This window comes from Mustela nivalis (assembly GCF_964662115.1).
Source record: "Mustela nivalis genome assembly, chromosome: 2".
Classification (NCBI taxonomy): Eukaryota; Metazoa; Chordata; class Mammalia; order Carnivora; family Mustelidae; genus Mustela; species Mustela nivalis.
Window position 1 is genome coordinate 143,237,360 of NC_139021.1, and position 11,491 is coordinate 143,248,850.

Consider the following 11,491-nt stretch of genomic DNA (forward strand, 5'->3'; position numbering starts at 1 on the left):
TGACTGTGGAGAACCACGGACCCCCCATGTCAGCCCTCAGCCCACCTCTGGGTGGCGCTCTGGGAACACCTCCCACAGGTTTCTTGCTGAGCAGCTCTTGAATGTTCATTGAATGAATGTTTATTGAACCTAAGAATAAATCAGAACACTATTTAAATAAGACAGTCAAGGTCCTCGTGAGCAGCTTGCATTCTAGCAACAACAAGTAAGTGTATAAAGTAGATCATTACAAATTGTGATAGGCACCCTAGGAGAGAGAAGGGATATGATAGGAAGGGACTGGGAAGGTGGTCTGGAAAACACCTCGGAGGAGGTGATATTTGAACCCAGACGTAAAGGATGAGAATAAGGCAGTCAGGAGGAGGGCAGGGGGAAAAGCATTCTAGGCAGAGGGAACAGCAAATGGAAAAAAGCAGGGCTGCTCAAGGAGTATAAAGACCTGTAGGCTTGAACAGATGGAATCAAGGAGAAGCAAGAGGAGATGGAGGGACTACATCTAGCAGGGCTGCAAGGTAGGATGGGTGGGAGGTGGAGGATAGAAAAGATGGATTCGTTTTTTGTTTTTTGTTTTTTTTTTTTAAGAACAAATGAAAGTCTTTGAAAGGTTTTAATCAGGAAAGTAGCCAGATCCAATTTCCATTTTTAACTAATCTCTCTGACTGCTGTGTGGAAACTACCCTGGAGCAGCCAACAGTGCATGTAAGAAGGTGAAATGAAGATTGTTATGCTAGCCCAGGCGATTACCTTGAAATGAGGAAAGTGACGGTGGTGCTAATGTTAAGAAGTGAACAGATATGATATATGGTTTTGGAAGCAAATATAACAATTTGCTAGTGGTTTGAATACATTCATTTTTGGTTATTTTGATTTCAGGAAACAAAACTTAATCTTAACTTTCTTCAGAAAATAAGGACAATTTACAGACTTATAAAAATGAAAACTATGATGGTGTAGGCTTCAGGTGAGGTTTGATCAGGGCTCTAGCCTTATTTTTCTGATTCTCAGTCCTGCTCCATCTGTCCCCCACCCTTTGTGTGTCATTTATCCTTAAACTGAGTCCATACATGGTTGCAAGAGGGCTTCCAGGGCAAGATACATGGTGGCAAGTTGGTTTTATTTATGGAGAAGGGGCAGGCATCATTTTCAACAACTGTAAAACAAAAATCTTGATTTTGAGATTCATTGAGCCAACTTTGAACAAATGTCTGTTGCCAGGAAAACAGATCAGAGAGTTAGCTCAATATCCCTACCTGCTATGCCTACATTGCCAGTGGATGGATTAGCTTTGGTGGGGGTTACTAAGCACAGGCAGCATGGATAAGGGATTGAGAGTCCCTGAGTTGGCTTGGACCGATGAAGGTATTGGCATGATTCATCCTACCCAAATAACAGTGTTATGCTAGCCCAGGCTAGCACAGAGGCTGCATGGGGGGAAGAACCGCATGGATGTTGAGGAGAAACGTACAAGTTCCATTACTGTAAACTGTATTACGTTTGAAGGCATGAAAGGACATGAGGACGACACCTAAGTTTTTGGAGGTGTCAAGCTAAGATAGGGAAGACCGAAAGGCTTAGAGGGGAATAAATACAGATGTCTCTTTGATACTCAAGGATCTGAGTCTATTGAGCATTTGGAAATACGAGCAGGAGCTAAAGGGATTTGTCCTGGTGGAGTCACTCACATCACAAGGCATCCTGTAGGTGTGGAACAGAGTGACAAACTTCAAGCCACTGATGCAGTCTCTCCTTGACTCCTAGCCCAGAGATTAGCATGAGGAGAGAGGGGTGGCCTAGGATTCTGATTAAAAGGTTAGGGCCAGTGGTTTTGCAAACCAAATAAAGCCACGAGTATCAGTATTCTGCTACTAAGGGAATAAATGGCGCATCTTACTAAACATGTGGATAAAAAAAAATTAGAATGAAAAATCTTTTTTATGTCTTTTATTTCTGTGATACTTAGAACAACCAGAGGAGGGAAGTAAGAAGGGGATTTGGAGCCCCATTTTTTCAATGAAAACAATGATTCACACCAGTTAACTGATGACACCAGAATTTTGTGTTTGAACCCCAACATCTTGATCTAAATCTAACCTCCAAACCCTGTAGATCCAAGTATCTATGGTCAGATAAATTATTCTTGGGGGGGGAGATATGTACATGACTCAAGACAGGGGAGGCATCTTAATAGGGTCACAGCACATAAGATGGAAAAAATCCTGGACTCCCAGTCAGAACAACACTGAGCTTGGAGCTTTGCTTCTCCCTTCCTGTCTCATCTTGGGTGACTCACTGAATTTTTCTGTCTAATAAGAGGTTTGAGTTAGGTCAGTTGTTTTCAAAGTTTAAAAGAAGAAACATGCCCCCCCGCCAAAGAAGAGCTATATTAGGGAGTGTAAATAACTTAGAGAGAACCCAGCACAACTTGTCACCCATCCTCTTGCCCCAGGACCATCATCCTGGAAGGGCTGAAGACCCCGGTGTTTTGATTTTCAGGAGTCTATAGGGTTGCTTCCTTTTCTAGGTAAGTCCTAGGGTTGCCTATCTTCCCGGGGTTTAAAGTCTCCAGGCCTCCAGGAATGCTGCCTCCCAGGCCCTGTCTCCACACCTGGCCAGTGCCACAGGGCAGCAGGTGTTTTCTGTTCATAGTTCTGTGAGTGCATGAACCCAATGGATGAAGCACCTTTATTGGTTTGCCGGCATGTGGAAACTCAGGCATGAGGGAGTTGAAGACAGGATTGTTCATCGGTTGCTGTTAGCAAGTACATTTGCCAAACTCTTGGTCAAATTAAACAGGAAATGATTAAAGCGTCCTGGAGTTGAGAAAGGCAAGAATAATAAACACTCATAATTATGTGCAGCATTGCGTTACGTTGTGTTATAGGCCTTATATGTGTCATCTCATCTAATCCTCTGAACCATCTTAGGGTCACAATATTATGATCTTAAGTATTATTATTCACATTGCATATATGGAAAACTGAGGTTCTAAATTATTATGAAAACTGCCTTCGGGTGCTCTATTAAAAAATGATACAGTTGGGATAGAAATTCTCAGAACTTTCTAGATACAAATGCAAGAATAGTTTTTCCAGAATTTTCTAAGATTAAGAAATAAGACCATAGCATCTCAAACCAACATAAACTTTTTCTCAATGGTTACTTTCTTTAGGGGTTCAATCACTCATTGCTTCAACAATAGACTGCTATTTAGACTGCATCTGGCTTTGCTCTGGAAGGGAAAAACAAGGTGAGTAAGATACCATATTTTCCCTCTAGGAGTTCACAGCCTAGCAGGGGAATAAAGTAGGTCACACATATCACTTGTTTTAAGTGCCATAATAGAGGTTAATTCAAGGGGTGCCTGGGTGGCTCAGTCAGTTAAGCGTCTGCCTTTGGCTCAGGTCATGATCCCAGGGTCCTAGAATTGAGCTCTGCATCAGGCTCCTTGCTCAGCGGGGACCCTGCTTCTCTCTCTCCCTCTGCCTGCCTCTCTGCTAACTTGTGTTCTCTATCTCTCTGTCAGATAAATAAATTTTAAAAAACTTAAAAAAAAAAAAAGATTAGTTCAAAATTCTGAGGTGTCAGCAGACATGATAGAATTAAGGGTCTCTGAAAATCTCCACAAAAACAATAAGAACACTGGCAAAAAAAAAATTAGAAAATCCATGTTATCATAACCCTGGACATTAACAAAATCTTCCAGGGGTGCCAGTGGGTTAGAGACTCTGCTTTTGGCTCAGGTCATGATCCCAGGGTCTTGGGATTGAGCCCCACATCAGGCTCTCTGCTCAGCAGGGAGCCTGCTTCCTCCTCTCTCTCTCTCTGCCTGCCTCTCTGCCTACTTGTGATCTCTCTCTGTCAAATAAATAAATAAAATCTTTAAAAAACAAAAACAAAAAACAAAACAAAACAAAATCTTCCAACAATCCAAGAGGTGTTTATTAAAGAATTTTTCCTAAATATAATTTTTAACAGAAAATTATAAGGTATGCAAAGAAATAAAGTATGCCTCATACCTTGGAAAGTGAGTGATCAACAGAAACCAGTTGAGAAAGCTCATATATTGGGACTTACTAGATGAAGACTTTAAATTGGATATTTTATTTTATTTATTATTTTAAAAGATTTTTATTTATTTATTTGACAGAGAGAGATCACATGTAGGCAGAGAGGCAGGCAGAGAGAGAAGGGGAAGCAGGCTCCCTGCTGAGCAGAGAGCCCAATGAGGGGCTTGATCCCAGGACTCTGAGATCATGATCTGAGCCGAAGACAGAGGCTTAACCCACTGAGCCACTCAGGCACCCCTAAATTGGATATTTTAAGCATGTTCGGAGAACCAAAGGAAATTGTGAGATCAATGTCTCACTATGTAATATCAGTAGAGAAAAATTATAAAAAGTTGGGGCACCTGGGTGGCTCAGTCATTAAGTATGTCTGCCTTTGGCTCAGGTCACAATCCCAGGGTCCTGGGATCAAGCCCTGCTTCGGGCTCCCTGCTTGGTGGGAAGCCTGCTTCTCCCGCTCTCACTCCCCCTGCTTGTGTTCCCTCTCTTGCTGAGTTTCTGTCTGTCAAGTAAATAAATAAAATCTTTAGAAAATTATAAAGTGAGTTGAATAAAAATTCTAGAGTTGTGGGGTACCCGGGTGGATCAGTCAGTTAAGTTGGAAAAAAAATGCTCAACATTATTAGCTATGAGTTAATTATACCAAACCATAGTGAAATGTCATTTCTCACCTACTAGGATGGCTATGGTAAAAAAGATTGACTATAACAAGTGTTGACAGAGATGTGCAGACACTGAAAGCCTCATGCATTGCTGATGAGAATGCTAAATGGTGCAGCATTTTGGCAAACAATTTGTAAGTTCCTTAAAAAAAATGTTAAACTTACAGTTATCATGTGACTCAGCAATTTTACCCTTAGGTATATACCCAAGAGAGCTGAAAACATATTTCTACCCAAAATCTTGTATTTTGAGGTTCATGGAAACATTATTCATGATAGCCAAAATGTGAAAATAATCCAAATGTTACCTGATGAATGGATAAAGTAGTGTGTTCATGTAATGAAATAGGATTCAGCCGTAAAAAGGAACAAAGTTGTAATGTATGCTACAAGGATGAACCTGAAAAATACCATGCTAAGTGGAAAAAACCAGACACCAAAGACCACATTATATACTATTTCATTTATAGGAAATGTCCAGAATTGGCAAACACGTAGAGACAGAAAATAGATCAGTGGTTGCCTGACCCGGGCAGGGAGGGAACGTGGAATGCAGTGACTGCTAATGGATACAGGGCTCTCCTGAGGATATGGAAACTGTTCTGGAATTAGATCGTGGTATTGATTGCACAACTGTGCAAATACACTAAAAACCACTGAATCGTACACTTTAAAAGGGTGAATTTTATGGTGCATGAATTATATCTCAATTTATATCCTACCCTATGTCTTACTTTTATGGTCTGAGAATTGAAAGCACTACAGGAGATCAGAGGAAAGTTGAAAGCTAACAGGAGGATCCAGGAAGGCGTCCTCGAGGAAGTGACACAAGTCCTTTTCCTAACTCTCAAGTCTCTGAGAATCGCTGGCTTATAATCAAGTCCTGAAGCAATGCCTCTCCAGAGCAGTAAGGTTCCACTTCACACTCTGATACTCCTTCCTAGTGTCTTCCTTTCCTCTGTACAGGGTTTACAACACATTCATACAATCCAAGCCTCCCTTGTCCATCCACGTTTCAGTGGACATTTCTTCTATATCTCAATACATTATTTTTCATAGTCATTTTTTTTTTACCTTTCCCTGTCTTTTTTAAATCGAAGTAGAGTTGACATACAATATTTTATTGGTCTCAGGTATACAACATAGTGATTTGACATTTATATACATTATGAAATGATTGCCATTATAAGTCTAATTGCCACACAGAGTAATTACAATATATTCTAGCCAGATTTAGAGCAGACGCAGTGTAGCAAAACAGAAAACTTTTAAAAATGACTGACCCCTCTTCCATCAAACATGGAAAAAATTACGGTCTCCTTCCCCACCCATACCAGGAAAAACTGAGTGAGGAGGCTATCCTTCCACTCTTGTGAAGGGGTAACCCTACTACCCCTGCCAAGATGGCATCAGGGAAGGTCAGATAGGCAGCAAGGACTTTCCTCCTCAACTGAATCAATCCCCTGATTATCAGTGGAGAACGTGGTGGGAGCCTGAACACCCACCTCCCCTCAGCAGCAATGTAGAACCTTCTCCCCTCTTTGAACATCAACAGAAGCCAGATAGAAAACCTGAACTCTTGGGGTGCCTGTGTGGCTCAGTCAGTGAAACATTTGCTTTCAGCTCAGGTTATGATCTCAGGGTCCTGGGATCGAGCTCCGTGTCGGGCCCGTGGCTCCACAGGAAATCTGTTTCTCTCTTGCCCTCTGTGCTTTCTCTCGTTCTTTCTCAAATAAATAAACAAAATCTTAAAAAAGAAAGAAAGAAAGATAGAGAGAAAGAAAACCTGAACTTCTTCTTCCACCTAAAAATAACCAGGAGATGTCACCATCCTCGGCCAGTGAAAGCCAGATAAAACAGTCTTGAGGAAGATCCAGAGAGTCCTAACATATGAAAATGTCCAGCTTTCAGCTAAAATCACTCATCATACCAAAAAAAAAAAAAAAAAAAAAAAAACCCAAAACCCAAAAACCAAAAAAACAGGAAGATCTCAAACTGAATTTAAAAAGATAATCAACAGACACAAGCACCAGGATGAGACTGAAGTTAGGATTATGAGAGGAAGATTTGAAAGCAGCCATGATAAAAATGTTTCAACAAGCAATTACACACATGCTTGAAACAGTAAAAATAATTAGAAACCTCATCAAGCAAACAGAAGATATAAAGGGAAGCTAAGTGGAAATATTAGAACTGAAAAATATAATGACTGAAATGAAACGTTCATTGGATCAGTTCCACAGCAGAATGGAGGGGACAGAGGAGAACTTTGTCAAAGGAATTCAGGAGTGGCAGGATCATGCCAGATAAAGGATATTTGGGAGCAAAGAAAATTACCAGAGTCAAAAGAATTTCATAGCAGAAAAAGTATAATTTCCCCAAGAAGACATGGAGATCTTAACCGTGTGCACCAAACAGCAGAGTTATAAAATAATGTGAAGCGAAAACTGATAAAACTGATAGAGAGCTAGAAATATACACAGTTACAGAAGGAAACTTCAATGCCTCCCTGTCAGTAATTAAGAGAAAAACTAAATAGAACATTAGCCAGGATAGAGAGGAACATAACACTCCATCAAAGAACATACCTGATCAGCATGTCTAGAACACCCCACCTACCAATAGCAGAATGCATATTCTTTTCAAGGGGTCACAGAACATACACCAGAATGACCATATCTTGGGCCACAAAATAAGCTTTAACAAATTTAAAGTAATTAAAATCATAAACAGTGCGTTCTCTGATCACAATAGAATCAAATTAGAAATCAGTAACAGAAGGCTAACAGGAAAACCTCCAAACACTGGGAAACTAAACAGAACACTTCTAAATGATCCATGAGTCAGAGAGGAAGTCTCAAGGGAAAATTTTAAAGGGCATTTAGCCCAGTTACAACATATGAAACTGTGAGACACAGCTAAAACAATGCTGAGAGGGAAACTGGTAGCACTAAAGGCACTTATTAGAAAAGAAGAAAGGTGGAAAGCAGTATGGAGTTCCATCAAAAAAATTAAAAAGCATATCATCCAGCAATTCTCCTCCTGAGTATTTACCCAAAAGAAACAAAAACACTAACCCCAAAACATATCTGCACCCCTATGCCAGGAAAATATGGTATATAGTCAATGGAATATTATTCAACCACAAAAAAGAAAGAAATCTTGCTGTTTGCTATTACAACATGGATGGAACTTAGCATTACACTAAGTGAAACAAGTCATAGAGAAAAACAAATACCATAGGATCTCACTTATATGTGGGATCTTAAAAAACAAGTTCTAAAGAAACAACCTCACAGATACAGAGAACAGATTGGTGTGTGTCAGAGTCAGGGGACAGGGGGTGGGCAAGATGACTGAAGGTGATAAAAAGGTACAAATTCTTAGTTATAAAATAAATAAATCAGGGGAGGTAATGTATAGCACTGTGACTATGGTTAACAATATTTTATTGTATATTTGAAATTTGCTAAGAGAAGAGATTTTAAAAAATTCTAAACCCAAGGGAAAAAACCTGTTATTCTATGTGGTAATGAATATTAATTGGGGTTATTGTGATGACCATTGCATAATATATATATATATATATCAAATCTTTATGGTCCATGTCAATTATATCTCAATTTTAAAAAAGAGGAAAAGTCTTAACTCACTTATCTAAGCTCTCACCTCAAGAAGAGCAAAATAATCCCAAAACAAGCAGAAGGAAGGAAGTACTAAAGAGGAGAAAAAAAATCAATGAAATTGAAAACAAAAAAGTAATGTAGAAAATCAATAAAACAGATTTTTTAAGTCAATAAAATTGACAAAACTCTAATAAGAGTGATAAGAATAAAAGAAAGAAGATGCAAATTAACAGTATCAGGAATGAAACTAGGATATTGTTACAGACTCTGCAGATAGCAGAAGGATTAATATGGGAATACCAAACACAGTTATACATACATAAATTTCACAATGTAGATGAAATGGGTCATTTCATTAAAAAGCACAAATGACCACAACTCACCCAATATGAAACAGATAATTTAATAGGCCTTCTACAACTATTAAAGGAATTGAGTTTATAATTTAAAATCTCCCAGAAACAACATCTCCAGACCCAGAGAACTCTATTAACTGTTTAAAGAAAAATTAATACTAATTCTATGCAATCTCTCATAGACAATAAGAGGGAAGACTTCTCCGTTTAAGAAGATATCATTACCCTAATACCAAAACCAAAGACAAAATGAGAAAGTTATAGACTTTTCTCTAAGGGTAAAAAAATATATATTAGAGCTAACATCATACTTAAAGATGAAAAAAATAAATGCTTTATCCCCAAGACCATGAGCAATGTAAGGATGTCTACTTTCATAGCTCTTATTTAATATAGTGCCATAAGTTCTAACCAGCATAACAGCAAGAAAAGGAAGTAAATAGCATACAGATTGGAAAGGAAGACATAAATCTGCCTCTATTTGCAGATTTGGTGGTCTACAGAATGGTCTACAGAAAATTCCAGTAAATGTGCAAATATACTCTTAGAACTAACAAATATCCTACAAGCAAGATTGTAGGATAAAACAAAAATGCGCAGGGGTGCCTGGGTGGCTTAGTTGGGCAAGCGTCCGGCTCTTGATCTCAGCTCAGATCTTGATCTCAGGGTCATGACTTCAGGCTCCATGCTGGGCTCCATGCTGGGCGTGGAGCCTACTTTAAAAAAAAAAAAAAAAAAAAAGGAAAAGAAAAAGATACAAAACCAATTCTATTTATATATATTAGCAGCTAGCATGTGAAATCAAGATACAATACCATTTACAATTGCTCAAAGACAGTGGAAAACTTAGGTGTAAATCTAACAAAACATGTATAGGACTTTCATGTTGAAAATTGTGCAATGCTGATGAAAGAAATTAAAAAAGACTTAAGTAAGTGGAGAAACACATCTTGTTCATGAATTGGAAGACTCAACACAGTGAAGGTATTCATTCTCTCTAAATTGATATACAGGTATAATATAATTTTTAAAAAAGATTTATTTATTTACTTGACACAGACAGAGAGATCACAAGTAGGCAGAGAGGCAGGCAGAGAGGGGGAAGCAGGCTCCCTGCTGAGCAGAGAGCCCGATGTGGGACTTGATCCCAGGACCCTGAGATCATGACCTGAGCCGAAGGCAGGGGCTTAACCCACTGAGCCACCCAGCCACCCCTATAATGCAATTCTTACTAAAATCCTAGCAAAAATTTGTATAGATATAGGTTTTAAAAATTATATATGGAGGCAAAGGAACTTAAATACCGTAAATTTTTTGAAAAGGAAGAATAAACTGGAAGGAATCCATTAACCCAATTTCAAGGCTTCTTATAGAGCTATAGACATCAAGACTATTTAGTATTGACAGAAGTTCAGTCATGTAGATCAGCGGAATAGAACCAGAGAACTCAGAAAAAGACCCATAGCAATACGCCCACCTGATTTTTTTTTTTTTAAGAGATTTTATTTATTTATTTGAGAAAGAGTACAAGCCAGGTGAAGGGGTAGAGAGAGAGGGAGAAGCAGACTCCCTGCTGAGCAGGGAGCCCAATGCAGAACTTGATCCCAGGACCCTGGGATCATGACCTGAGCCAAACGCGGTCACTTAATCCACTGAACCACCCAGGTGCTCCGCTCACCTAATTTTTGGTGAGGGCACAGAAGCATACATGAATGGTGCAACTGGACATCCGTAGTCATAAACAAATACATAAAAAGGAAACTTGACCTAAGTGTCACGTTGCGTATAAAAATCAACTTGAAATGGGCCATGCACTTACAAATATAAAGTGTAAAACTATAAAACCTGTAGAAAAAAATCTTAGGGGAAAAAACTACAGGCTGTAAGAACCAGCCAAAGTGTTCTTACGCTAGACACCAAAAGGAAAGGAAGGAAATCTGATAAATCTGACTTTATCAAAATTAAAAACATTTGTTCTGCAAAAGACCCTGTTACAAGGGATTTTTGACAAGAACACATTTAAGAGTGTCTGGGAAGAGATGGGGAACTTCACTTCAGGTCGATAGAGAAGTTCATTTGGGACCCTTTGAAAACAACCAGTTACATTCATCCCTATGATCTTGCCATCCAACCCCCATCCCTCCCTTCAGTCTTTGTGGTAATTAGGAGGGACTCACCTTGCGCCTTGCTGAAGTCCAGACTCCGCTGTGTAACACAGTTCTTTAATCTGCCTGTCTAGTGATCCCATCACAAATGGCTTAATGGAGTCTGGCACATCTTGGGTCTGGTGTGATTTTCTACACAGTACACTCATTATAGGTGGTTGGGACAAATGATCTAATTCATAAAGAAAGCTACTTTCAAAGCCTTCTGTTTCAGACCCAGCTCTAGGTCTGTTAGGAGGAAAACACATCACATTTTCTATTTGAGAATATTTGGATTTAAGTTTTCAATTTGGGCATTGGAGGGAATATGAAGAGGACCTTGTGGCTCCTGCTTTATCCAAATCTTTTTATAAGGTGAAGGAACTTAATTGTTTTGAGCTCTCCATATTAAAGTTTTGAGTGAAAAACATAGTCTGTGATGTGAAGGGCACAGTATCTACTTACCTTGGAACTCATTTGTGCCATTATACTATCAAGGACTCAAATGTTAATAATCATTATTACTTTGTTGTAAAAACTGCTTTTACCTCTCCTGCCTTCACTGTTCACTGTTCTGAAAATGTTTCAAATACTTCCAGAGACAACTGCCTAGGGAGCAGTCACAGAACATTTTCCTTC